The sequence below is a fragment of the Psittacula echo genome (assembly GCF_963264785.1).
Source record: "Psittacula echo genome assembly, chromosome: 2".
Taxonomy (NCBI): Eukaryota; Metazoa; Chordata; class Aves; order Psittaciformes; family Psittacidae; genus Psittacula; species Psittacula echo.
Genome location: NC_137737.1, coordinates 110,480,894 through 110,506,809, shown reverse-complemented (window position 1 = coordinate 110,506,809; position 25,916 = coordinate 110,480,894).

Here is a 25,916-nt window from a genome sequence, read left to right as displayed (position 1 = left end):
CTACTCAAAGGATCAATCCACTTAAACACAAGCAATGTCGCTTGATTTTATAACAGGCACTATAGCAAAAGAAAATGCAATATAATATGAGATGGAGAAAATTTCTGAAACAGGCGATGAGGGATCCCCATGGGATTACTGCAAAGCCTTTTAGATTTAGAGGTGTGCTGGGTGTCTATTAGCAGCTCTAGCCACAGGCTGTCAAGAACCTGCATATCACTCACCCATGAGAATCTGTGTGTCTAAAACAGCTTACCTCAAGTTTAATGTCCAGTAAAGCCTATTTAAGACATTATTTTTTCCCTCCTCATTTTTTTTCTTTTATTTCTTTTCTATCTATTCTGTTCTGAGATTTTTGCTGTCATACCTGGGCTGAGTGCAGCACAGATTGTTTCTTCATTTTCTTATTTTACAATCAGATCTGGACACTGCTAAATAAGTTTTGATTTCAAAGGTTCAGACCCAGCAGAGCAGTAACATCAACTTAAAAGCCTAAGTGGACATTGTAAGTGTAGCTCTCTTGTGAAAACTGTTGTCTGTTGCTACACTGAATATACGAAATCCCTATTATTTCCCAGGGTAAGACACAATAGCAACAATGTGGTCTCAAAACTGTGTAATAGAAGAGTAATAACTTAGATTGTTTTAGTTTATTGAACACACAGAAATTTGTGCAACCCAGAGGCTAAAATCTACAGTTTAACAGAACAAAAATGCTTGAAGTATGAAACAAGCATGAACCAAATGCTTGAAAAGAGGTCTTCTTCATTTGAGGAAAACCAATTTTCTGTGAGGGAGAAAAATCTTCTATAAACAAGAGTCGATAAATCGGCTGAGAGAGTTGGTGGATGATGAAGAATAGGTTACAGTTGATAGCCCCTCTTTGTTCTGGCATATTTCACTTGCTAGATATATTCCCCAGACAAAAAGCTCTCACATTTTGCAGAAAAGAAATGAGTTGCTTCCTTAGAAATATCAACTAAAGTTTAGTGTAGTTACATCCTTCTGTGAACAAGCGCACTTCAGAAGATTGTGTTCAGAAGTGGAAGGTCCCGATCAGCTTGGCAATCAAATATTTCTATAGTTCAGCACATTGGTCCAATTATTAAGTTGTGATTAACTGTTTAACTTGAATAGAAAAAACTCATGCAACTGCTATCCATCGATATGTTTTCTTATAAATCACTAAAGAATAATGATAATTTCTACAACAGGCAGACTTGTTTAGGTTGGAAATGAATTGTTCTCATAAACCTAATTCAGACCCCAAAGGAGTTAACAGATTGATTCACACTGATCTAAATACTCTAAACTCCTTACCAGACCTTTGAGCATTATTTAGACAGCCTCAGTACTGGCCAACTCTCTCTTCTTTATGTTTGCAACTGTTTTGGCAAAAGTGGTTCAAGCCACTTGTGCCAATTACATGTATTTCATTGTTAATAAGGCAGAGAAAGTTGGGCACAACTTAATCTGTCTGAATATAACTCAGAGTGTGTGTATTCATGTGTATTTGAGACAAAAAATTAAATAAATGAATAAAGCAATATTGAGATTCTTTGAAAGAAAAGTACAATCATCCTCATGAAGTGAGAGAACAGGAAAAGGCTCATTGTATAGCAGCTGTCCTGAAAGAGCTTTCAACATAATTGCTGTAAATAAAGATATTATATCTACATAAATCTTTATTTTTACAGGAACATGATTGCTTCACACATTAGATTTGTCACTGCAACATGACAGCCTTTTGTTATTTGAGCATTCCCAGTAAATCTTTATTCACAACAACTGAAGCATGACTCCAGATATTATACTAGACAGCACAAAATGAGAATAGTTTCGCACAAAATGAGAATAGTTTCACACAAAAGCATCAAACACATATACTAAATATATATAAAGAAACCCAGACCCTAACTGGCAGGATGGCACAGTCATAAAGATAACATAACTGTGCCTAACTGGCACAGTCATAAAGATAACAGATTCTGACAAAGAAAGAAAAAAATACGTTACTATATTTTTTCTCTGCTCTGGCTGGTTTATAAAGGGGCAGCATGGATCAAAGATGGAAACAGCAGTAATAGAACAGACATTTTAATTTTTGATTGAACAGGTTGTGTTCCAAAATGTGGACAAAAATTATATATCCCTCACCTATGACATTTCTATTAATGCAATTTAAAGCAAAACAAGCATTGCGTAGCTCAGCAGGCAATTTTACTCTAGTAGTTGCTGTCCACTTGTCCCTTAATTTTGACAGCAAATGATGGTTTTATTTCTTTTTTCCCATTAGATAGTGTATTCTAGCTTAACATTCAGAGTCCAAATCTGCCTTACATGCATAACAGTCTGTATTTAGCTGGATTCCTGTTCTGCTACCCCTTTGGCGGAACTATCTTTGGAGCTGCAGACCCCATGGAATTAGGGGTTTGGCCACCAAGCTAAGTAAGTAACTCAGATGCTTAACATCACTGGCTCAAATTGCATGAATTTTAAATAAATTCCCACTCTTCTCTGCTCTTTACCTTAGTGGCTCATACATATCAAAGCTGACAGCACCATGCTTGTTGCACCATTGTAAGAACCATGCTGGAATCAGAAAAGTCCCTAACTTCAAGCTGTGGAGGCCAGGAATGAGATGCCAAAGGAGAAAAACTAGCCCAAATCCATGTGCAATGTTCTCCTGTGCTGCTCTGTGATCCCCCTCAGATGTGTACAGAGCTAACCCACCTTGTCACTAGGCTGAATTTCTGTGCTAAATCAGTGCCTCTGTAGATTTTTCATCCTTGATTCCTCAAAATCCTTTGGATGACAAGCAGGCATAAAAGTGGCTTGTGTAAGCAAGAAGGCAAATCCCTGGTTTTACAGACAAGCTATATTTGGATATGCAGTCATAAAGTTCTTCTTTTGTCAAGCATTCTTCTGGTGGGTGAAAACTATGGTGGGTAGAACTCAGAAAAAAAAAAATTGGTTGGTTCTGCAACCAAAATATGAATGCATAGGCAGATAGGTGGTTTTCAGAGTCTGCATTTAGACAGATTTATTTGATCTGAAAGAAAATGATACATTTATTTATTATGGTATCCCTTTTAATAATTCCAGTGGAAAACATATTTTGCAACAAAAAGCTAAAATACCCTTGAAATCTGTTGAATTCTCAGAAGTCAAATATTTCTTTTCCAATCTCTGCCTCCCCCTTTTCTTTTCTTCTGTTTTTTCCACTAAAATCCACAAATTTCAACTGAAATGATGAGTCAAATATGATCGCAATACAGGAATGGTTTTGTTCACCTTTACTGGGTAGTGTTTAACAGTTAGCTTGTCCTGTATTTTTTCCAAATCATTAATTCATTTATTTTAATACTGCTAAATATTTGCCTATTTATTTATTTAAAATGAGATATGTCATTGGATGGGGCAAAAAATTGACCTACATCAGTGTTCATATTCTTAAAGATCTCTCTGGAGTAGTGCCAACAGTAGTTACTGGGTAAATGTGTCTCATATGGCTCTCAAATGTGGAAATAAATGTGAATTCAGATTTTTTATTCTATTTTAGTTACATTTTGCAATAAATACAATCAATAACTTTTTTTTCCTGTGGCTATTTTAAACAAAAGCATATTTTTTTTAATATAAATATCCTCAGGATGCTAAACTTCGAAATACCACTTTTAAAAATGATATGTGCTAAGATTTTCTTACTTCTGAAAGTGAACACGTTTTAAAGTTTATTGCAAGTTATAGCTTGAGATGCAAAGTTCAGTGACAACGTTGGATATATATTTATATATATAATTTCACTATAAAGACAAGAAGATCTAGAGTAGTTGCATGATAGAATCCCTTAACTTCTTCATAGACCAGTATAATATGGTGTGTTTCAATCCTTTTTATTTCTCATGGACAGTAATCACCAAAATAATTTCTTTGCTTCAAGGAAAACCAGGGCAGATCAGAGAGACAGTAACAGTATAAAGATGCACTGTTGACAACGTAATCTGAAAAAGAACTGTGAAAATTTGTTAAGTCAAAGAAATAGGACTTGCTTTTGTCACTATATCAGGATGCCATCAAACACACAAAACCTCTCTCAACAGTACTTTTATCCTTTTGAGTCTGTTTACAGTAAGAATCTGTCCTAAAAATCTTGAGTCAAAGCATCTCTTGTTGTGAATATCTAGGGTATTTAGGCCTGATAGATATTTGAAAGTGTGGAGAACAGGGTGATAGCTCTCTCGAATGGCTGAAGTGTCTCCTCCTAAATTCTCTAAATTCACACAATTGCAATACACTCTTATAAACTGCTGTTCTACTAGAAAGGAGATGAGAAGAGGCACAAGCACGTCAAGGGGGATTGCATAAGACTGAAATAAAATTAGCCTTATTGTGTCTTTTTTTTCCTCTTCATATAAGTTAGGAAAAACTGCCATACTGAATGAGAATGATTATTACGCTTATGAACAACAAAATACAACCAATTGTCTCTAAAGATGTTTCAGAAGAGCAGCCTCATCCTCCAGAACTAATTTAGCATACAGATTCATTTTCTTAGTCTGTATGGCCATCAAAATGGTATAGAATTGTTTTTTATTAAGTTGGGGTGTTCCTAATTTTGAATACAAAAGCTTAGAATTTTAGTGGGGCTCCATTTTGGTTAGTTGTCTTTTATTTACTAGAAACTCAACTGACTGCAAGTATTCAGTAAAAAAAGATTGAATCATATGTTAAAAGTTAAGTCAATTTAATTAAATCTGAAGTCAGGTTATGAAGTAATTTAATTCTGAATATTTATTATTAAAATATTACCAACAGTGTCTTTGATTGGCATCAATATTATCACTTTAAATTAGTAACAGGCTGGATGAGGAAAAAAATAAATATAACTCTTGTCACATCTATAACATGACTCTGGGTCAGCTGAACACTAATTAGGAAATGAAAACAAATAGTGGTCTAATATAAGCCCAGTCCAAACAATGAAGAAGGAAGAAAAATCCCAGCAATAGACCTGTCAAGCAGATGACAAAATATTGCTTGATATAGCTGTAGTTTGAGATAAAATCAAATCAACCACAAAACAATAGGAAGTCTGAGATAGAGTTTATCCCCTCAGACTGAAGTATTGATTGCATTAGCTATACAAGGCAATCCTTTGAGGGTGGGGAGAGAATGATAACACTCTATAGTATATGAATGAGCGATTGAAACATAAATGAATGTAAGCAGCAAATGAATTTCTGAAAAGGGTATATTAAACAGCATATGGAAATTTACACAATAAAGCTCTCTCACCAGTTTTCCAGGCCACACTGAACAATGGAACAACCCCCTTTTAGACATAAAGATGCCCCTGAATCACAAAAATACAATAAACTATCTGGTTATTAATCCTGAATCCTTTGGTTTTCTTCCACTTACTCATTGTGTCGAAGGAAGCTTTAGCACTTTCTATGATGGCACACCGAATGAGACACAAAGCCAGCAGCAAATCTCATGGACTTTCCCCAATTAAGATTATGTGTTTCATAAGCTTCCACCAGTTTCCAGTTACAGAAAATGCTATGACTTGCTTTTAGTCATGCTTTTGGAAAGCTTCAATTATGAACTTCTGAGTGAGTTTACTTATTGCAATTTCATTTCCCCACTGTCTGTCTAGCTCTCAAAATAAGTTTGAAATAACATACACTTCTTCCTGTGTTAATGACACTAAAAAGGATGTTATATTTAATGTATCAAGAAAACAATGACCCCAAAAAAATTTCTGTATTCTTCTTTATTTGTTTCAGACAAAATTTTTGCTACAATTTATCTGTTAATAACATACTTAAGTTGGCTTTTTCTGTTGTGGTTTTTTTTTTGTTTGTTTGTTTATTCTGGAGAGTTTATTGCCTGTTGCTTCAGGAATTATAACTAGATATAACTGGGTTGGATTAAAGTTACAAATCTACTGCCGCTACTGGCTGGTGAAACTCTTGTCTTCACTTTTATAGTCTGTGCTCAATTGGGTTTGGACTATTAGTGCTTTGTTGGAGAAGTTCCATGATTACCAAGGTTGTCTAGAGTTCATGAAAGTATGTTTTCCTGTAACAAACTCCTCATTTGTCCTTTTAGTTAAAATGATCAAGGACTTTTCTGATGCAGAGGCACATATGACCCAGAAAAAACTTATGAAAAGGCTGCAGATATAGTGCATATTGACAGCAGGTGTACTAACTAATGAGAAAATGTATTTATTTAATGAGTGTTACATGCTAATCATGTGGCAATAAAAAACTCTTCTGACACTATAAAGACAAGCTATCAGAAACCTAGATGAAACATCAGCTGCCTTAACTAGAAACTGAGTAACATCTGGATTAACGTACAGGGAAACTTGGTGCCTTTGAGGATTTGCCTTGATAAGGATAATATTGACATTGCCTTCATATTAGTATTATTTTTGTATCACCAACAATGTGTGATGTCAATGGCATTACCGAGTGCCCTTGAATGAAGGCAAGCTGCAAAATTTTCAAAAGCCTATCTCCGCATTTTAGAGATATTTATGTCTGCAGAAAAGCTTCCATATTTGCTTCCCTAGTAATCCACTTAATGTAATAACATTTGAGAAGCTAAGAAGCATGATCTGCTTTAATGACCGAATCTGGAAATGCTTAGTCAGTTATTCAGACTGCAAGTTCAAAATATCCATCTTAGCAGCTAAGGCTGAAATAAGCCTGACTACTCACAAACCAACAGAGTTGTGCAAGTGCGTTTTGGTGAGCATTTCTATAATGTGTCTGGCAGATTTAACTTCTGCATTATTTCCAGATCTCCATTATGATCTAAATCTACAACTCTTCTCTATTCCTCTGCCTCCTGCTTGCACAGGAAAACAGCCCTTTTCTGCTCAATTTTTCTTCTTCCTGCTATCACTCATGCCGTCTTCTCTGACCACCTAGCATATTGCTGCACTCATTTTGCCCACTGAATTTAGTTGTAACACTTTGCTTTTGGCTTTCACAAGCTTCTGATTTGATCAAGTAGAAATTGCTCCAATTTGGCCTTTCTTCAGGTTTGGATTGTTCCCCCTGCCCAACTCAGCTGCCTGCCTGTGCTGACTGCCCTCTTCTGTCCAAGTTTCTCATTGCTGCGCCTGTCCTGGCACCATCTGACCTCTTTGTATCCCCATCACCCCTCTCTTCTCTGGTTTTTGAGGCTTTCAAGCTTTTCAGCTTTTACTCTTTTTCCTGTTTCTGAGGGCAATCTGCCTCTGGCTATTTTTATTTACTTTACCCTCTCCTGCATTACTTTTTTAGGAGAACTACAAGGAGATTGGAAGTAGAAGCAAATCAATGACATGTGAGTGCTCTCTCAAAGGAAATACTGGTTAATCACTTTGCATTAGTTCCCATGTATTGTTGATAGAGATTGAAAAAAAGACAACTGAATACTATGTTGCTTTTCCATTTGTTGATGACAGTAACGCCATGAAATTTTCTCCTAGGAGCTAATGGGTCTTCCACTCACACACTCCAGGACACAGACCACAGCTCACTTCTGTAGGGACAGCATCTCCTGAAGCCTTAGGGTTGGCATCAGGAACAGTAGCACTTGTGTTTTGAAGAGTCCAAAGGCAGGAATAGTGTGGCAGAATGTGTGTTATAATTACTGCTAAAAAGTTATCTCTTCATGGGCAGCAGAATGGCTTTCATGCAAAGCATGCACAGGGTTTTAAATGTCAGATAACTGAGCTACTTTTTCACCTCTTACTTAAATCTGCTATCTTTTAATTTAAGCACAAATACAGAGATGTTGCACATGTTTGCTAGAGCCATGGTTTGGTAATGCTCAGCCTTGGCCTAGTGCCATTGCAATGGTATGCTTTTTAATATATGCATAGTAGCTTCTCGAACACTCCTTATGTTGATGAAAATAAAAAGAAAACTGAATGGAATACATGACAAATGTGCATTTTAAACTAATTAGATTTTGGGATGTATCCAGCAGCATACACTTCTTTGCCTCTGAATTACAGCAAGTGCTCAGAGGAGAGAGGTGGTGATGGCCAAAAAGTGGATAGAACAGAGTATGTCCTGCTCTTGGGCAACGTGTTAGGTGAAGGCAAATATATTGAATCTGCAGTGAATTTTCCAGCTGAAGAAGGAAATGTGGCAAGGGACAGAAAAGTGCAAAAACTGCACTGAAATCCTCTTCCTGACACTGGCCTCCATTGCAGGCTAGAAATATTCTCCAGTATTTCCAAAAGGCTTGTTATTTTATTCCTCTTGTACCCCAGTATGCTGCTTTTCAGCATACAGGATCAATGTTGTGCTGACTGCACTCAGTAGGAGGCAAAACCAACCAAACAGACTGACTGTAATAACCCTTCTACTCCCTACAAAACCCCACTCATTTCAGTGCTCAGAGCAGTAAGACATCACTTGGATTATAGGCACCACTTCATCAGCTGGCTTTTTTAAGAAGACGTCAGAGAAACAAACATATATTCTGCTACTTGGAAAAAAGATTAAGTAGTGTTGTGCTGGGGAATGTGTGAGTTAAAACGTGTATGAAGTAGCTCAAAAGAGAAAAAATTATCTGTTTCTGTAAGGGGTTATGCTCAGCAGACTGATTTCAGGAGCATTATTACCAAATAGAGTTTAGTCCCATGAGGGCAAAGCTTATTTGGTCTGATTTTAAAATCTTACTTGAAAGTAATATGGAGAAAATTTCAGCTGTATTCTGATATTCCTACATGAAAGAAATAATGGCCTACTTCATGCAAATTTCTATTTAAATCTATGGATATGCTGGCAGGGTAAGTTGCTGCTAACCTGAGATCATGGTTTAGAATCTGGCTTGTTGAAGGCAGCCTTTGTCTTAAAAAAGTGCTGCTGGGGGAAGAAAGGAAGCCATGGGTCATAGGAAGCAAGGTGGAAAGGTCAGTTTTAGGACTTTTGTCTTTCAATAGTTCTAAAGAGCATAGAGTAAATTTGAATCTTTTCTAGTGGCCAGGATTCCATGTAACTGAGGTAACTTAAATTATTACATTTTTCACAGTTGACTTCTTTTTTAAACAAACAAACAAAAAAATAAGGTTTTGGTGGTTGGCTTGGTTTTGGTTTTTGTTTTGTTGTTGTTTTTTATTTTTTATTTTTATTTTTTTAATTTTCACTTTGCATGTGGTTTGCAAATCACTGATTCAGAAAAGCCGTATTTACAGGAACTAGACTGTTGCTTGGACTAGTTCTGATTCAGGTTTCATTTCAGATGGCATAAATCAAAGCACCTGCACAGAGTCCAGAGGAATTGTGTCAGAAAAAAGGCTTTCAGGCTTAAAGCTTTCACAGAGTGGCTGTGAAATGGTGCTATCTAATGATACTTCAAAAATGGAAATTACAAAACTCTTAGATGGAACAATTCTGTGGGGTGTCGGTTATCATCTTGTAGAAAACAGTTGGATTTGTTTTCTAGAACATTTCATATATTTGATTTGGAAACTTTTAAAAAGTGTTAGAATTTTGCTATGCAAGTTCCTACTCCTATCCTCTAATAATGAGACTGTATTGCAATATATCACAGAGCACTGCTGTGGTAAAGTTCTTGGCTACATGAGCTCTCTCTCTTGTAAGATAATATCAGAATCAGGAAAATGTGCTTGTATTTGATTCGTTTAGAAGTTCAAGCAAGCACATTACTTCAGTCTTGGCATTATTTAACAGGAAGAAGGTCACATTTTAGCAGCCAATTCTTGCAGCAGAACTTTGCAGCATGTTGTAGTGAGTCACCTTCAAATGGCAGGGCTGATCTTCCAGCAAAATCTTGCATTCTCGGAGATGTGCAAAGGGCTCACACACATTATAAGGGCCGTGCTTGCTTTTTGTTTACTAATTTGATCTTTTTTAAATGAGCAAATCAAAATCTTCTTGTTACTGTAGTTGTTTTTAATACCTGTTGCTTTGCTTCTTCATGAAATGGGCATTATCCATTGACTGCTGTAGTTTCCAAGACACTCCAAAGCTGATCTCCAACTTCAATATGATCTATTGAGAGAAATTTTTTTATATGCTGGAATTCTTCTTTCACCAAATCACATCCTGTCCACAGACAACCTTTTCAATTAAGAATTACATCTGAACTGCCACTTACATGCTTCATTTGTTTTCACTGCATAAAAGCATAGCAGCTGGAAAAAAAAAGGTTTGATTTTGTTAGAAATATCTCTCACAGAGAAATGCATAAGTTCAGGCTGGAAGCGACTTCTGGAGATGATGTTTTCCAACCCCTCTGCTCAAGAAAGGTAACCTAGTGCCAGTTGTCCAGGACCACGTCTAGAATGATAGTCACTGCTCCCCTGCACTCCCCTCCCCCATTCTGGTACTGAAAAAGTACCTTTTAATGACCTTCCATAAGGGAAATCAACGCTTCTATACTTAGTTTTAGAAACTGATTTGGGGACTTATACCTAATGAAAGACCAGACATCCCTCACATAGAAAAGTTAAGCTCCTGGCATTTTATAAGAACTCTCATTACAGAGGGAGACATACTACATGAGGCAGGGAGGGAGAGGGAAGGAAGATTGGAACTCCATCAGTGCTTTAAAAGGAAAAGATAGGATGGTTAGGACCTGTCATCAAAAGGCCTGGAAGTGCCTCAGCATCCCTTTTTATTGCTCAGATAACTGGACTTAACAATCTGGGGATTTTCATGCCTCAGAAGTGAGGGGGACCCAGATTCATCCCATGTGAGCTGGCTGCATTGACCAGGTTGTGCCTTTCCGGACAGTCTGTGAAGCCTGTGCATTTTCAGCTGGGCAGGATCCCTCAGTGGTTCCAGACCAAAATTAGCCTGTTGGCGTGGCCTCTGTGGACATGTCAGTCAATCTTTCTTAGTCACTGATATTTGTTTCTCTGTCCCTCTCCCCTTCCTGTAGGCGAGCTAGCTTCTTTCTGGCTGCTGCACACTAAATTTTTTTATGGTTATTTTTCTATTTTATTTTTTCCTTAATGCTATTATTCCGTTAATATTTTTAATTGCATTATCTTTTTATAAATCAGCTTTCATTCAGTAGGAGTGAGACTTCTGAAAACATGCTTAGGATGAACAGAAGTTAACTGAAGCAAGATGGACATTGTGAAGGTGCATCTTGGGTTTCCAAATATTTGGGGGAGACGGAGTCAGCAAATGCTTGTTATGTGAAAATGTTTCTGTTCTGTTTCCTTCGTCGTCTACTTTCAAAGTTGGTTAGAAATGATAAGAAGTCTGCTTCTTTTTCCCTGGCACAACTCTGTGTCTGCCACTTCCCTCCTATAAGGAAATGATCCTTTTTTACATTTTCCTTTTTTCCCTGGCACAACTTAGAAAGAAGATGGCATAGTTAACTCTTTACAAGTCTATGTGTTCTTGCTGAAAACAAGTTAATTAGTTTTCTGTTTCCTTCATATCCCCACTGTTCATGGCCATGAAGCCAGCTCTGCTTAGTACCTGGCAAGCTAATTAATGCAGGTACATTAATGTATATCTAGAGTTTCTTTGCAATTCACATTAATAGACCATGTGTGCATGGCTCCTTTAAGTATCGAGTAAGACCTTCATGTTTTCTTATCTGGTGTGTATCTGAGTAGAAGTCTGTAGTATTTTTAATACCAGAATAACACTTTATTTTACAGTTTACTGTGGTATACAAGAAAACTTAATATCTTTGTAAAGTAGGAAGTAATATTTTCCTACCTTCCAGAATTAAATTTTCTATATTAATGTATTTTCTTATATATCAAAAACCTAGGTTGATTGCTTGGGACAGTGGTGTTTACTGTAAGAAAAATAAATAGAAAAGCAAATTGTTCTGAACCAAAAATACATACCTATATAACAGTTTTTGAAGCATTTGATGCACCTTAGTTGAATAAAAAAATGAAACTCTAAGTTGCTGCTCAGTTTGATTGGGTGGCATGGTTTAGTGTGGGATGTCCCTGCCCATGGCAGGGGGTTTGGAACTAGATGATCTTAAGGTCCTTTCCAACCCTAACTATTCTATGATTCTATGATTCTATGGTTATTTTTACTAATTATTTTCCCTAGAAATTTTGAATAAAACCAATATACAATCATATGTGTCACTTTGAAAATAAAATTAGACATGAACAGAAGAACTTGAAATTCAAATATGTGTTGAATTTTCATTCTTTTTAACTCAGAAAGGCTTTTTCTTCAAAATTATTGTAGCTATAGTGAGCTTCTATAAAATCCTCTACAACAATTATAATGTCTTGTCATTTTCATAGGGTCAAAAAAAATAGATTCTTTGTTGTTCAGTGTTGATTTTGTACACGCACCAGTGCAGATAATAGAATCATAGAATCATAGAATAGTTAGGGTTGGAAAGGACCTTAAGATCATCTAGTTCCAACCCCCCTGCCATGGGCAGGAACACCTCACAATAAACCATGCTACCCAAGGCCTCATCTAACCTGGCCTTGAACAGGGGAATTTCAGGTTAGCTATAAGGAAGAAGCTGTTTAATGTGAGGGTGATGAGGCACTGGAATGGGTTGCCCAAGGAAGTTGTGAAAGCTCCATCCCTGGCGGTGTTCAAGGCCAGGTTGAACAGAGCCTTGGGTGGCACGGTTTAGAGTGAGGTGTCCCTGCCCATGGCAAGGAGGTTGGAACTAGATGATTTTAAGGTCCTTTCCAACACTAACTATTCTACGATTCTATGATTCTATGGTCCTCTGCTCTTTGCTGATCCTCTGTTATGCCTATGACCTTTTTTCACCCATCCCCAAAATGTCCCCAAAGAGTTCTGGCATTTTCTCTTACTTGCCTGATTGAACAGTGCAATGGCTTTGCGAAGAATGTATACTTGACATATACACGACAGCATAAAAAATGAGGAAAGGAAATCTGATTAAGTAGACTGTGTGACCAATGGACTAAAATCATATTTTCAGAGGCAATGAACTTGGGGCAAGGAATAGACAAAAATGACTGTTGTGGTTATGGTGAGGCAAGAGTCTTACTTTCCTCCTTTCAGCAAGATGAAAACATTTCCCATCCTTATGACAAAAGGATAAAGGATAATGGAATCTGTCTGATGTAATACCCTTATGTCTATGCCTGGGATTTTTTTCGATGCAATTGCAGTTGGACATGTTGTCCATCAGAAAAAGGAAGCCTTACCCAGGATACATGTGACCCCTGGGAAAATTCCAGAAACCAACCGTTGGCTTCTCTAGCATGCTGCTGGTTTTTCATTTACATCCCTTTAGCTTTAGCTACAAAGGCTCTATAAAAGGAATTTAGACTGCAAAGGATGCGCCAAGCTATAGCAATCTCTTCCAGGACTGTACATTTAGAGTAAGGGACATGGACTTTGAGCAGTAGCGTTTTTACTGTCTTACAGAGAATTTCCTGCCCTCCCAGGGTAGGATTTCATCAAATAACTTTAACTACCTGCTCGTAAATACATTTTCTCTATGCAGGCAAGTGAAAAGAAGAGAAGGAGGCATCCTGAAAAGACAAAAAAGAAAATTTAAGTAATCTAGTTACTTTAATCATCCCAGGTGCAGAGGTGTCTGAATTGCTCTGCATGACAAACTTATCTAGGGCAACATGGCTACAGTGAGTGTGTAGACTTTGGCGCAGCTCATCCTTACTCTAAGGATCCATGTACTGCATTTCTGTGTGAAACTGTTTCCCAAACTATAGCAGTGGACATTACACAACCTTTCTTTCCTCAGTGTGCAGGGCTATAAAGTCTTTCACAGCCTGATTACTTGCCATTTACCTATAGGGCCACTGTTGCAGGTGTGGGGTAAGGCTTGGTGAATGAGGCATGCCAGCACAGTGAAAGAGCTGCTGCTGGAACTCACTTGCATCAGTCTCTCTCGACTTTGAAAGGTGTGTAATGAATGAGTGGAAGGACTGAAGTCACAGGAAGGACAGTCATTCTGCATCTTCTTCCCCCAGAACGAGTTCTTATTTACTTTAACGAGCAGATGTGAACAATGCAGATCTTGTTCTTCCAGCATAAAAATTGAATTAAAAGGCTCTTAATTTAGAAAGATGTTCTAAAGGGAACAATAAAAACTTTTTTCAAGCTTTGCTAAGCTTTCTTTTGATTTCCTGTAGTGCTGTGGGACGCCAGTAAAGAGACCAGACTTTCCAGTTACATCTTATTTGTGGAGCCTTGCACACCATATGCTACAAAACAGCACAGGAGAATAATGTGTCTCAAACAACTTTATGCTTTCCTCAACATTTTAAAGCATGTCTTGAGAAGAGAGAAAGAAACATATGAGCATAGCTGAAAAGGAGCCGCAACTCATTCTCTGAGATGGATCATTTATAAAGTGTACCTAGGGAGAAAAGAGGTCTGTTGGGGCTTTTCTTTGTTGTAGTGTATTACTGCCTAGGGAATACAGGCTCAATTGTCCTGGCAAAATACAGCTATATCTACATTACAAACACATCATTAGGAAAATGTTCATCAGGAAAGGAAGTAAAATTGCATAATGCACGTAAACTTTGCCTGCTACAGCTCTGGAGTATTTAAAATGTCATCTGCCATTCTGTGTGGGATTTACTGTGCTGACAGAGGAATTGTGTGAAATGACCCTAAAAATCTTATAAGCAAGGAGGCCAGAGAGATGGTTAAAGCTTCCAGGCTTGTAGCTTTTGTTTAAGGGTCAGCTGAGATGTCCCTTTTCCTGAGCTGGAAGCAAAGTGAGTGATCCCAACTCAGGCCATAGCTTCACTGCTTCTGTTCTTGCTTAAGCACTCCTTTAGTACTCCATCTGTTACAAGGATTTTGGCAGAAGGAGTCCCAGCAGACAATGAAGCCCTATGTGTGCCTCAGCAGCTGCAGGCAGCCATGGGCTCCCCACACCCTCCAGCCTCAAAGCTTGGCCCTATCTAGGCAAGGTTATCTTCACCTTTAGCTTTTTAGCTTTTTAAAAAGGACTGAGAAAGTCACTCCCAACAATATCTTTGTCAGGAGATGATACAATGAAAAACTTCACTGTAAGAAATTACTTGTTATGGAAAAGTTCCCACTATCTGAAGCTGGTTTAGCTCGAAGGGCTAGTTGAGGGTTGCCACTGGTGGCCAAAAAGTGCTTTAAAATGCACATGAACCTGTGAATTAGTTTAGTTGTAAAATTAGAGCCTAACAAAGGAGGGAATGACTACATCTGATGATAGGTCAACTTGCTCTGGGGAAAAGTATCATCTTCTGTTACTTAAAAGTGAGCAGAGCATCTGGAGGTGAGCTACCACACTTCTTATAGCTCAGTTAGATGAAAGTAGTAATAAAGGAAAGCATGGATATTATTGCAGTGTAGTATGCAATTGGAAAAAGACTAAGCTAGACACTTTGGAAGCTGTTTCCATATAGCCTGAAGCAGGTTTTACAGCTCTTGCTGTGCATGAGGAGGCATGAATAAGACATGGAAAGGGATGGATGATTCAGTGCAGAGCTGAAGAAGAGAGGCTTGAATGTGGCAATGAATGACACAGCCCCCATCCTGGAATGGTCAGGCTGTGAGTGAGCAGTTGGCACAATCAGTTGAAGACACAAGACAGGTATAAGCAACAGTGGGATTGGTACTGCTGCGAGTGTAGGGCTGAAGCTGAGGGGTTTCCCAGCTTCAGGTAGCGCTGTCCTTTAAAGATCCTCTGTTCTGGTCAGCTGGACACACAGGGTAAGCACTTGTCCAGGGCTTTGCAAGTGCGTCAACTGTCTCCCTGAGGCACTGCCAGTCCTGCTTGTCTCTCCTCATCCCCTTGGGGCCTCTCTGCCCATGGCCCAGGACCCCATGTCAGCCCCCCAGGACCATCAGCCCCTGTCCCAGAGATGTCAGAGCAGGCCTGGTTTTCAGGTCCCCACAGCACTGCCCTGCCTGGCTATGGACCTCCCAAGCCAGGTTGTCCGGCTGCTGTCTGGGGCAATGGGGTGGGCCCTGACTGCCAGGACTTGCCCTGATGGACCCAAGGAAATCCCCACAGCCCTTGGCCCCTGCAATGCTATGACAGTGTCATTGAGAGTATTTCCCCAAATTCCTTTTTTCTCTCCCTCTGCTTGGATCATATACTAACAGTAAACCTCAGCTGAATGTCACTGCAGCCTGTTTAACAGCTTCATTGGGTAATGGTATGAAGTCATGTATAAAGTCAAACTACCTACAACTTTGAAGGTGTTTGGCTTCACAGGAGGCTTTTGATGACTAGGTTCTGTCTTCATCAATATGACTTCATGGACACATTTCTATTTCTTTTCAAGGGTTAAATGGCTTTGCCAGACTTTTCCAAGCAAATTCGTGAATTAAATAGCTTGTCCTACCATCTTGCTCTGTCTGCTCCTTAATTAACTGACAGTTATGTGTCTACAACAAATATAGAAAGGAGTAAAAAAACTTTTGAAAGTCGCTTATTTGAGCTAACCTGCTTCACCTTAGCACAAAGACAACCATGCATGAGCTGTCTACAAGTTCTGGGAGCAGATGCTCTCCCTCTCTCACATGTGTCCAGAAGAGGACCAACGCTTTGTCCTCTCCCCTGTGGTGCAGATATGTCTGGGTGATCATGTGTAGACGTTTGTGAGCTTAAAGAGCAGAGAGCAAGCCAATTCTGGCCTCACAGTCAAATGCATTAGAAATAATGGGTCCTGCTTGAGTGGGAACAGTTATTTTCTATATTGTCAGTGGGCTGTCACTTTTGCTGTTGTTCAAAGAGAAAGAAGCACGTGGCCATTCTTGTTTAGGTCTGAGGCTGAGCCATTGATCACCCAGAGGATGGGACTTTGTGGCTGTCCAAGTCCATATTAGTACTTTTTTTACAATGGAGCTTGGGCTGAGTGAGGTTCTACCTGCCAGGACTTACCATGTAGACGTACTTTCAGGAGGACTTAGAATATTTCCAGTCCTATGACTATAGCAAACTGCTTGTCCTCAGGACTGCAGCTTCCTCACTCTCATTTCAAAACCTGACCACAGGTAAAGAGATATTTTATACAGGGCTGAGTATGATCCCTCCAATAAAATCTCCAAAGCCCAGTTTCTTATTGAAAGTGCATAGCAGGCTCTTTCCCAGCAGTGAACAAAGTCTTTTCCACTCTTGATATAACAACAGCATCTCAGCAAGACAGATCTCCACATGTCTTCTGAAGGCTGATGGTAATAAATTCCTCTCTGAAGTTTAATATTCAGCAGAATAAATAGCTCTTTCAAAAATGATCCTGCTTCCTGTTTAAACAAAGTTCATATGAAATGTCAGTATGAATTCTGAGTTGCAATGCCTGATATCAATTACATCCATAACTACCTAGAAATGCAGCTATGTAATAGACCTGTATTAATTTAAAGTGCCTTCATCAGGCTCTTTAGAAAAAGATATTAATGTAGGCTTTATTTACACACACACACACACACACCCCCTTTCTGTTTACCCAAATAGCTTAATCAAGCTGAGTAAGATTCCTCTGGTACTTGAGGCCAAATACTCTTTTTCTCTTTCCTATACCAGACACTATTTTGTGATGTTATTATTCTATTTGCCAATTCACAAGCAAGGAGTGAATAGCAAAGCTGGCTTCCATCAGCTTTCACAGAGCAGCTGGACCCTTACAACTCAATTTTAGATGTAGATATGTCTCTGAAGGTTTCTTGTCAAATGGAGGTTCAAAGAGAATTCATCTGTCCAGGAACACCAGGTGAAATCTACCTCTATGGCAAGAAGATGGGTTCTCTCCATGCTGCAGCACAGTGCAGAGAGAAGTGGAAGTTTCTTGCAATTGCAGTTTTCCTTGTATTTAATAAAAGCTGGGTTTCTTAGCTTTTTCTGCAGATTAAAATTTCCAGAATTTTCAGTCTTGAGTGGAATCATGGCTCAAGTGAGGTAAATGGAAACAATGTCTTGTTGACGTGACATTGTTCTTTTGAAAGATGACATACAGACAGGGTCAAATTAACATCTCACTACCTTGGAATGCTGTAATATATGTTTTTTAATACGTTTAAAATACATGTGAGTATTAGCACCAGAAGTTTTAATTCATGACTAACAAATACAGTTTTCTAAAACCAACAGCTCAATATCTTGGTGGTGGCTGAAATTTTGCCTACTCTATTTTCTGCCTTAATCTTCTTTAGCTAGTATCTGTAAGTCTGTATAGCTCAAGAACAATATTTATTATTAAATGTCCAAATGAGAGAAATTGAGACTTATTTTGATTTAGATAATTATGTTTCCTACTTTTCTAAATATAAACATTAATTGTGATGAAATTTTCTTGTATCTTTTGAGTGAGAACTAGTGAAAAAGAAAAATAACTTTCAACTTTAGTCTAAACCTTATAATGTAGGTATTATTATTATTTAATTCCTATGGACACTTATCACTGATTATCTGTTTATTCCATGTCAGTAAATTCTATTTCAGATAACAGAGTATCAGTTCCACATTGTTTATCTCCAAGGGAGTTATGCCTAAAGAGAGTCTCCAAACTAAAGCACAGTGACAAAATGCATGTGGCATTTTCTTATCTATGACGATGATGACAACATTAGCAATTTTTATAACTTTTTGAACTTGGTTCTAAAGATGTTTCTGTTTTTCAGCAACTGAAATATTCTAATTCAAAATACGAAGTGTCGCCTTTTGTTCTGTAATTGAATTAAAAAGCATGTTAATAATGTATTATGGAAACTGCCAGTACAATTATTATTGAAAACCAAATTATGTTTCTTTTAAATACAAAAAAAACAATTACAGTAGTAAATAAGAATATTCTGGAAGACAGTAATGGATAGCTCTTACAAAGCAGAACACTTATTAAATAAGAGGCAGCTGAAACTCAAAATTGATAAATATGAAGTCATGCACATGAGAAAAACAATCCTAACTTTGCATATAAAAAGATGGGCTCTGAGCTCCCATCATCACCCAGGAGTGAAATCTTGGGGTTATGACTCATATTTCCATGCAAACATGAACTCAGTGCTTGGTATCAGTCACAAAGCAATTCAAATTTTTGGAAATATGAGGAAAGAAGTAGAGACTAAAACTGAAAGCATGATTATCGTGACTCAGTATAAATCCATCGCTCACTTGTGACTTAAATACTGTAACCCTCTTCCCAAAAAGACTAGAACAGAAATGGTAAAAGTTTAAGGGAGGGCAACAAGGATGATAAAATATCTCTAATGGCTCCCAAATCACAGGTGACTCAATAAAGTGGGTTTCTTCTGGGAAAGAAATGAGTTTGGGTGTGGAAGAGCGTGAAGAGGGCACAGAAGAATCTGCTGTTCATTATCGCCTCCTGACTGGGAACAGAAGTCTGTGATCTGATTGTTATAGGAGCCATAATCAAGAAAAACACTATGAGTTTGTTCTTCACGTAGAAGGCAGGAGAACTGTTTTGCTACTTAGAACACTAGAGGGGTTTTTGTGTCCCAGGGAAGACTACACAAGTTGATGAAAGGCAAAACCCTGGAGAATTACTGCAACTGTAGGAATCCCAGATAGCTCAGCACCCTTCTGAGCAAAACATGGTTAAGCAGGAAAAACTGGAAATACTCAACCTGCTCTTAACCTGGGAATACTTAATCCTTCCTCAAGCACTCCACAGCACTTGTGGGTTGAAAAAAAGTTCCAGTGGGCTAGATGAACCTATGGTCTTACCCAGTGCAGCCACTTTTATAATCTTATATTAAGAAGCTTGGCTTAAAATTCATTGCAACTGAATTCTAATTTTTTGGTTTGGTACACTATATTTCAGAATCTTCAGCTTTACAGCAACCTCCCATCTCCTCTAAACCCCTGTGCTTTGAATGTTATGTTCTATGATCAAAGCCAGAAAAGAAGAAATGCACAAAAGATTAAACCCCAAGCATTTAAATTGTTCTGAAGTTCCTGGTTAACACATAATGTCTGACCCTGCCCAGTTTACATCAGCATTAGATTAGAACTTTACTGTTGAGTGTACAAACCTAAGAATATTGAAAATAAAAACTTATGTTTGCATCTCACTTGGTATTTAAGAGATCCCTCTCAAATGTACTAACTGAAAGCAAAGCAATGAACCTAAAAATCTAGAGAAGGAAATGCAGACATAACTTTCCTGGTAGTATACTGGCATACTCTCACATGATGTCGTACTTTGCCTGTGTTTCTCGAGCAATAATTGTGTCCTAGTCTCCCAGCACATCACACTTGCTCTGTAGCTGAGATGATTGCTATTTGCTTAAGCTACATAGAGCACCTTGAAAAGCTGCATCAGAGCATGAGGTTCTTGGCTCTGAGCACCCTTTTCAAAGAAGACACAAGCACTCTCTGCAAAATCTTAACCTCCAAGACTGCCTGTAGTCCACCTTTACTTTGTCAAAGTAAGTAGCAATCAGGTTTCTTTTTATAGAAGCATATTACTGTGTAGGAAAATCCCCACAAAGCAGATGACTGATCCTTTCTTGGTACAGAGAGGCAAACTGAAAATAACACATTTCCACACCCCACCCCACCTGCTCCCCCTTAAATAGTACCTTTTGATGTAAGTTCTTCATGGAACATTATCTGCTTCTTTGGCATCTTGGTCTGCTTTTCAGAGATGCTTTTTTGAATGAGGAGGAGCTTATTGGGGTTCCTTTGTGATTCTGGCTGTGGTTGTAGTGATTTACACCCCCCCCCCGTGCTTGGCAGTTTCTCTGGAGAGATAGCAATCTTGAAATCAATGGAAATACATAGATTAGAGGAACTCAAAAGGAAAAGTACATGAGGAAATCCTTTTACAAGGAATACTTTCTGACTTATCCCAGAGAGTAACTCGATAACATACAGTGTAATATTGGTTTAAGCTTCTGTACAGCTGATACAGAAGTGTATTTAGTGTTTATAGTATCAGCCATTTTAGATCACCAACCTTTCAATTTCTTTAGTTTTAGAATTCATTCAGTAGGTTTTAGGTTTTCCTTTAAGCATTAACACTTAGCCAAGAGCCCTTGGCCTTTCCAGCAATGAGTCCAGATCAGTTTCTGAGTTATCACTTATGAGTCTTATTCAGGCAGCAAAACAATCCAACAATGCCATGTTACTCACCAAACAATAACCAACTTGGCATAACTGTCCAGAAGCTAAGATTTGACATTAATTGGCTCAGAAATCCTTTTGCACCAGATGTTCTATTCTGTTGCATTAAATATGTATTTTGTGATCTGTTGACACATTCATATCCCTGTAGTGTCATGTATCTGTGTAGATAAAACATTGATCACGTATTTAGCACTTGAATCTTTTAACACATTTGGAGTTATTGTACCAAGAGCATTATTTTTGTGCATTACTCCATTTTGTACAGGCGTCGACAGTTCTCTTGCAAATCACGTGCATCTTTCTGTGTCTTGTCAGTTCATGTTCAGGCACTTTGCAGGAAATATGTGCACCACAAATGTCCATTCTGCATTTCTGTGTAGACTCAGTTGGCGTAGGCCAGGTGAGAAGAAATGTGACTGAACTGGCTCCATTCCTGGGGAGGTGGCAAAAGGAGGCACCAAAACTTGTGCCGTGTGCATGGGTGTTGTGGCTGGCAAAGTGCCCAGAATTGCCAATATCATTGGTTCTGGGCTTATGATATGATTTTTCCTACTATTTGCTGTGAGAGGCAGTATGCAATACTTACGTAGGAACATGTATGAATTGGGGAGAAGCTGAAGCAAAGACAAGCAAGGAATTTGTATTTTGAACCAAAGTTCTCTAATGCAAAGTGGAGGAGTACTGACTTGAACTCACTGAGTAACTATGCCCAGTATATTCCATATACCCTTTGAAAGAGGGTAGTATTGCTTTTGCTCTTCCATTATGGGGAAAAAACCTATTAGTGGAGTTCTCCATCGGTTAGATTAAAGGGGGAAGATTAATGTTGATTTCTTGTGTCCATCACCCCTGAGAAACTTTATGAACCTATATGGCAACTACATAAGAAATACTGAAAACTCTTAATTTATAACCTCTTTCAATTTAGGACAGAGGTATATATGTGTAGTAAATTGGGTGACTCACATGCAGAGGAAAATTATTTTTCACCCCCTGACATGAATTCTTATTTATCCCAAGCAATGAATGTGGCAGGAAGTAACCACTATTCATTTCACATCTCTGTGTGTACCTCTTTGTAATCTCCCAGAGCAGAAAGAACATAAGACATTAAAAAAAAAAAAGAAAAAAAAAAAAGGGAATAAAAGAGAATCTTCTCAAAAATAAAAGCAAATCTTCTCAAGGAAGGGTATGGTAGCTTTTGAGAGGTGATTTAACAAAATACAGTGGCTTGAGTTGAAACTGAAAAGGCTAAATGGCTAGTGGTTGAAAAATTTGCTTGTATTTGATTAAAGGGATCTGAGATCTGAGTTTATGGCCCAGTTTGTCTGTGGCTCTCCATTGCTATGTAAAGAAGATCTAATCTCTGTATGCCTTTGTTTTTGACATGTGCAATCATGATATTACTTATTTCTTCTACTTTACTTACAAGCTCTTTTGGGTAGTGACAGGGTTTGTGTCTGGCCATGTGTACATACAATTTGGTGCCTCTGGGTGTTAGAATAATGTTCCTGGTGCCAGAAGGAAAACCATTCAGTAGAAATGAGAATAATAATTTTAACAGATATTACTATGCAAGAGACTGTTTCCTAAACCTTAGGAAAAATTCCTAGGTACACCTTAAGAGTCTTGTTCTATGAAGAAACACTTGGCAGCCTGGGTTCCTTTAATGGACCTTACCAAGTACAGAAAGCTTCACCATCTGCTGCACCCTCTAATTATCAGTGAGGAAAGGACACTTTTTCGTGCTGCACCACACAAAGAAATATGATTTAAATGTGTATATTACTTATTCAATGTAACATACATCTGTTGTGTTCTCTCATGTTTTAGACACAAATCTGGGAGGATGCACAAATAGCCTTGCCTGGGAGATGTACATCCTTTTTGCTGTACTGGCACACACATAATCTTAGTATTGGATAAACGTACAATTTCCTTTCCCCTTTTTTTCTCTACTTAAGTCATTTTGCTGGTGATCTGCCCCTATGTTTATTTGTGAAGTAACAGGAGTGGGTTGAGTTGCTATTTTACATACTTAAGGTTACTTCAGAAAATAAACAAGTCAGCCCTAGAAAGTCTTTGGCCTTCTTTTGGGAGATGGTGCCTAGAGAAGCACAAAAGAAGGGAGAAGCAACATAAATCAGCCCTCTGTAGAAACTTCCCATTTTCTCTGACCTCAGAGAGATCATGGAAGGAAGGATAACCTCTGGTACTCCCATAACCCAAGAAAAGGTGGTAAAAGGTTTGGCCATGTTCTGCCTCTCTTTCCTGTGGGTGCAGAGAAGGCACTGAGTAAGGAAAAACAAAAGAGCAGCAGCACAGGGAAAAACACTGCAGTGGCTGCCCATCATCACCCACCTGATATGTCTCTTAGAAATAGCTGGGAGTAGCCGGGAGTAGTGGAAAGGATGTACTTTTTTTACTTTCTTTTTGCAGAGAAAGCAAAAGATATGGGGCCAGATATGTGGATACATTTGAACAAACAGAAATAGCTGAAGAGTTCTCTAGGGGCAAGGAGATTAGCCAGTCAAAACTGCTTGAAGATTAGGGTTTTCTCTTTGGTGGCCATTTCTTCTGAAGCTATGTTGTTCAGCAACCTCAGCTTCATATGTGTGACACTCCTAAGTGTGGCTGGTGGAAATGTGTAGCCATGCTCCAGCTTCGCAACCCCAATCGCTCTGTGGAGAGAGGTTCCCCAGCTATTTTCTATGTTTTTTTCCCCAGCAGGTAGAGAAGCAGTTGTCAAGTATGTGAATTTCTCAGCTGTTCTTACTGTTGTTGAGCTACACCAAACACAGAGAGAGTGCTGTTCCATGATGTGTGTGCGTATTTGTCATGGTTTTTTGCCTTAGAAGGCCTCCTATTTTGCTGAGATGTCCCAAAAATGCAGCATAATTTCTGACCTCCTTTTAATAAAAATCCCCAGGTTTTGCCATAAAAACCTCACAGAATGAGAGGAAAAAAAATCCCCTTCAGGATTTCTTTTCCCTTGATGTCAGGGAGCTGTCTGCTCCATGGCAAAAGGGTGCTAGGAGCTGAGGGAGCAGCAAGGAGCCATGGCCGCCCTGAGAAGTGGTGCCATCAGATTCCAAAAGGACAGAGTAGGTCTGGAAGTGGTGACAAAGCTCACCCAAGAGGTCCACTCTAGAGCATCTGGGTGGGTCCAGAGGCAAATTAGTGGTCCAGATCAGCCAGAACCTGGGCAGACTGCAATGAAGCTCAAGCAGGGACCACAGGTGAGGACTTGAGTTTAAATGCAGGTTGGGAGGGAGAGTAAGAAAGGCCCTAAGGGGCCTCTCCCAGGGCTCTTTTTACAGCAGCTTGCTACAAAGCCATTCAACTGCACCATGTTAGAGCTGGCCTTTACTTGAGACAGCCAAAACCCCAGGGTTTGGAGGGTCTTGACACTTGAAAGAAGTAAATGTGGATTTTCCCTGCTACCGTTTTGGTGAAGCGAACTGATAGAGCTACAGCAGGACCCAAAGGAGGATTCTTGTGAAGATGTAAGGGGAGTACATTGTTATTCATTGGAAAGGAAAATATGACTGGATCTGAAAGACAGCATGAATGTGCCTCTGAATTTCCTTTGAATCAAGTCTTATCAATACTAGAGAAGAAACTGTTCTAAGTTTGTTGATAAGTATTTTTTAATTGATAAGGGCACATTGCTTGGAATATGTTCCCACCTCAAAAAAGCATTTGAATTATAAACTTTTAAATAATTGAATATATAATTTGAACCTGTAGCTTTGGAGGCTGATCAATCTCAGTCCAGGGACGACTAGTATCAAGACCAGTAGCTCGTGGGCAAATAAACCCAGATGTTTTAGAGGCATTCAGTCATGATTCAAAGATTTAGGCAAATACAGTCTGCTTCAGAGAATATTTAGTATGGGTGCAAAGATATGCTTTGAGACCCAATAAATTTATGAACTCGGCAAACTTTATGAACCTTCCTAATCCTCTGATTGTTCCTTTAGCCTGCTTACCTTTCCATGGTAAGGACAGGGGTCTGTCTTCATGTCTGCTTACTCTCTATATATGAACCTACTTTCCTTTCAAATTCTGAGGAATTATTGGTCCTTAACTTCTATCTATAAATTGTCATACACTGTTTTTTGAAGTGCTACTCTTATTATGGTTTCTGACAAACTGGCTATGGTGAAAGATGCAGTGTTGCAAAATCTTACTTCTAGTGACATCCTATCAGGCTTAGTTCTTTGCATTGTGGTGATGAGTATGGTCCCTGCAAAACACAAACCCCCAAATATTAACCGCTATTATAACATGCAGAAAAGGCTCCTTGCTTTGTCTCTAATCAGCAACTGACATGGCTCCATGAGACAAATTTTTATGGACTAGCATACAATTTTAATTTTTGCCTGAATGACTGTATATGTGAAAGGGAAAATGATTTCTGTACCTCTGGGCTTTGGGACTGAGGGTTAGCAATAGCACTGGAGGATAGAACAACTTTTAGCTCAGTTTCAAGGTCCAAAAAAACATTGTTCTTTTAAAAAAAGTTCCAGTGGAAAAGCCTGATATTTCTCTGCTTATGTGTGGTTTATTTTTTGGTAAAGCAAACAAATAGACCTGAAAAAATATTTTTATGTTAACCTGGACTCTTTTATTTAACTCATTTTACTAAAAACGCATTTTTTTTGGTCATCTGGCTTTCCAAAAATCCTTTTTTTTTTTTTTTCCTTTTCCTTTCATTTGATTTGGGTCACTATTTAAGACTGAAAGATCAAATTATTTTGCTTACTCCCCCCCCAAAAAAAAATGCCACACCGTTATGGCACATAGGACCAAAATAGAAAATGCCAGGGCTTGCTGGAGTCAAC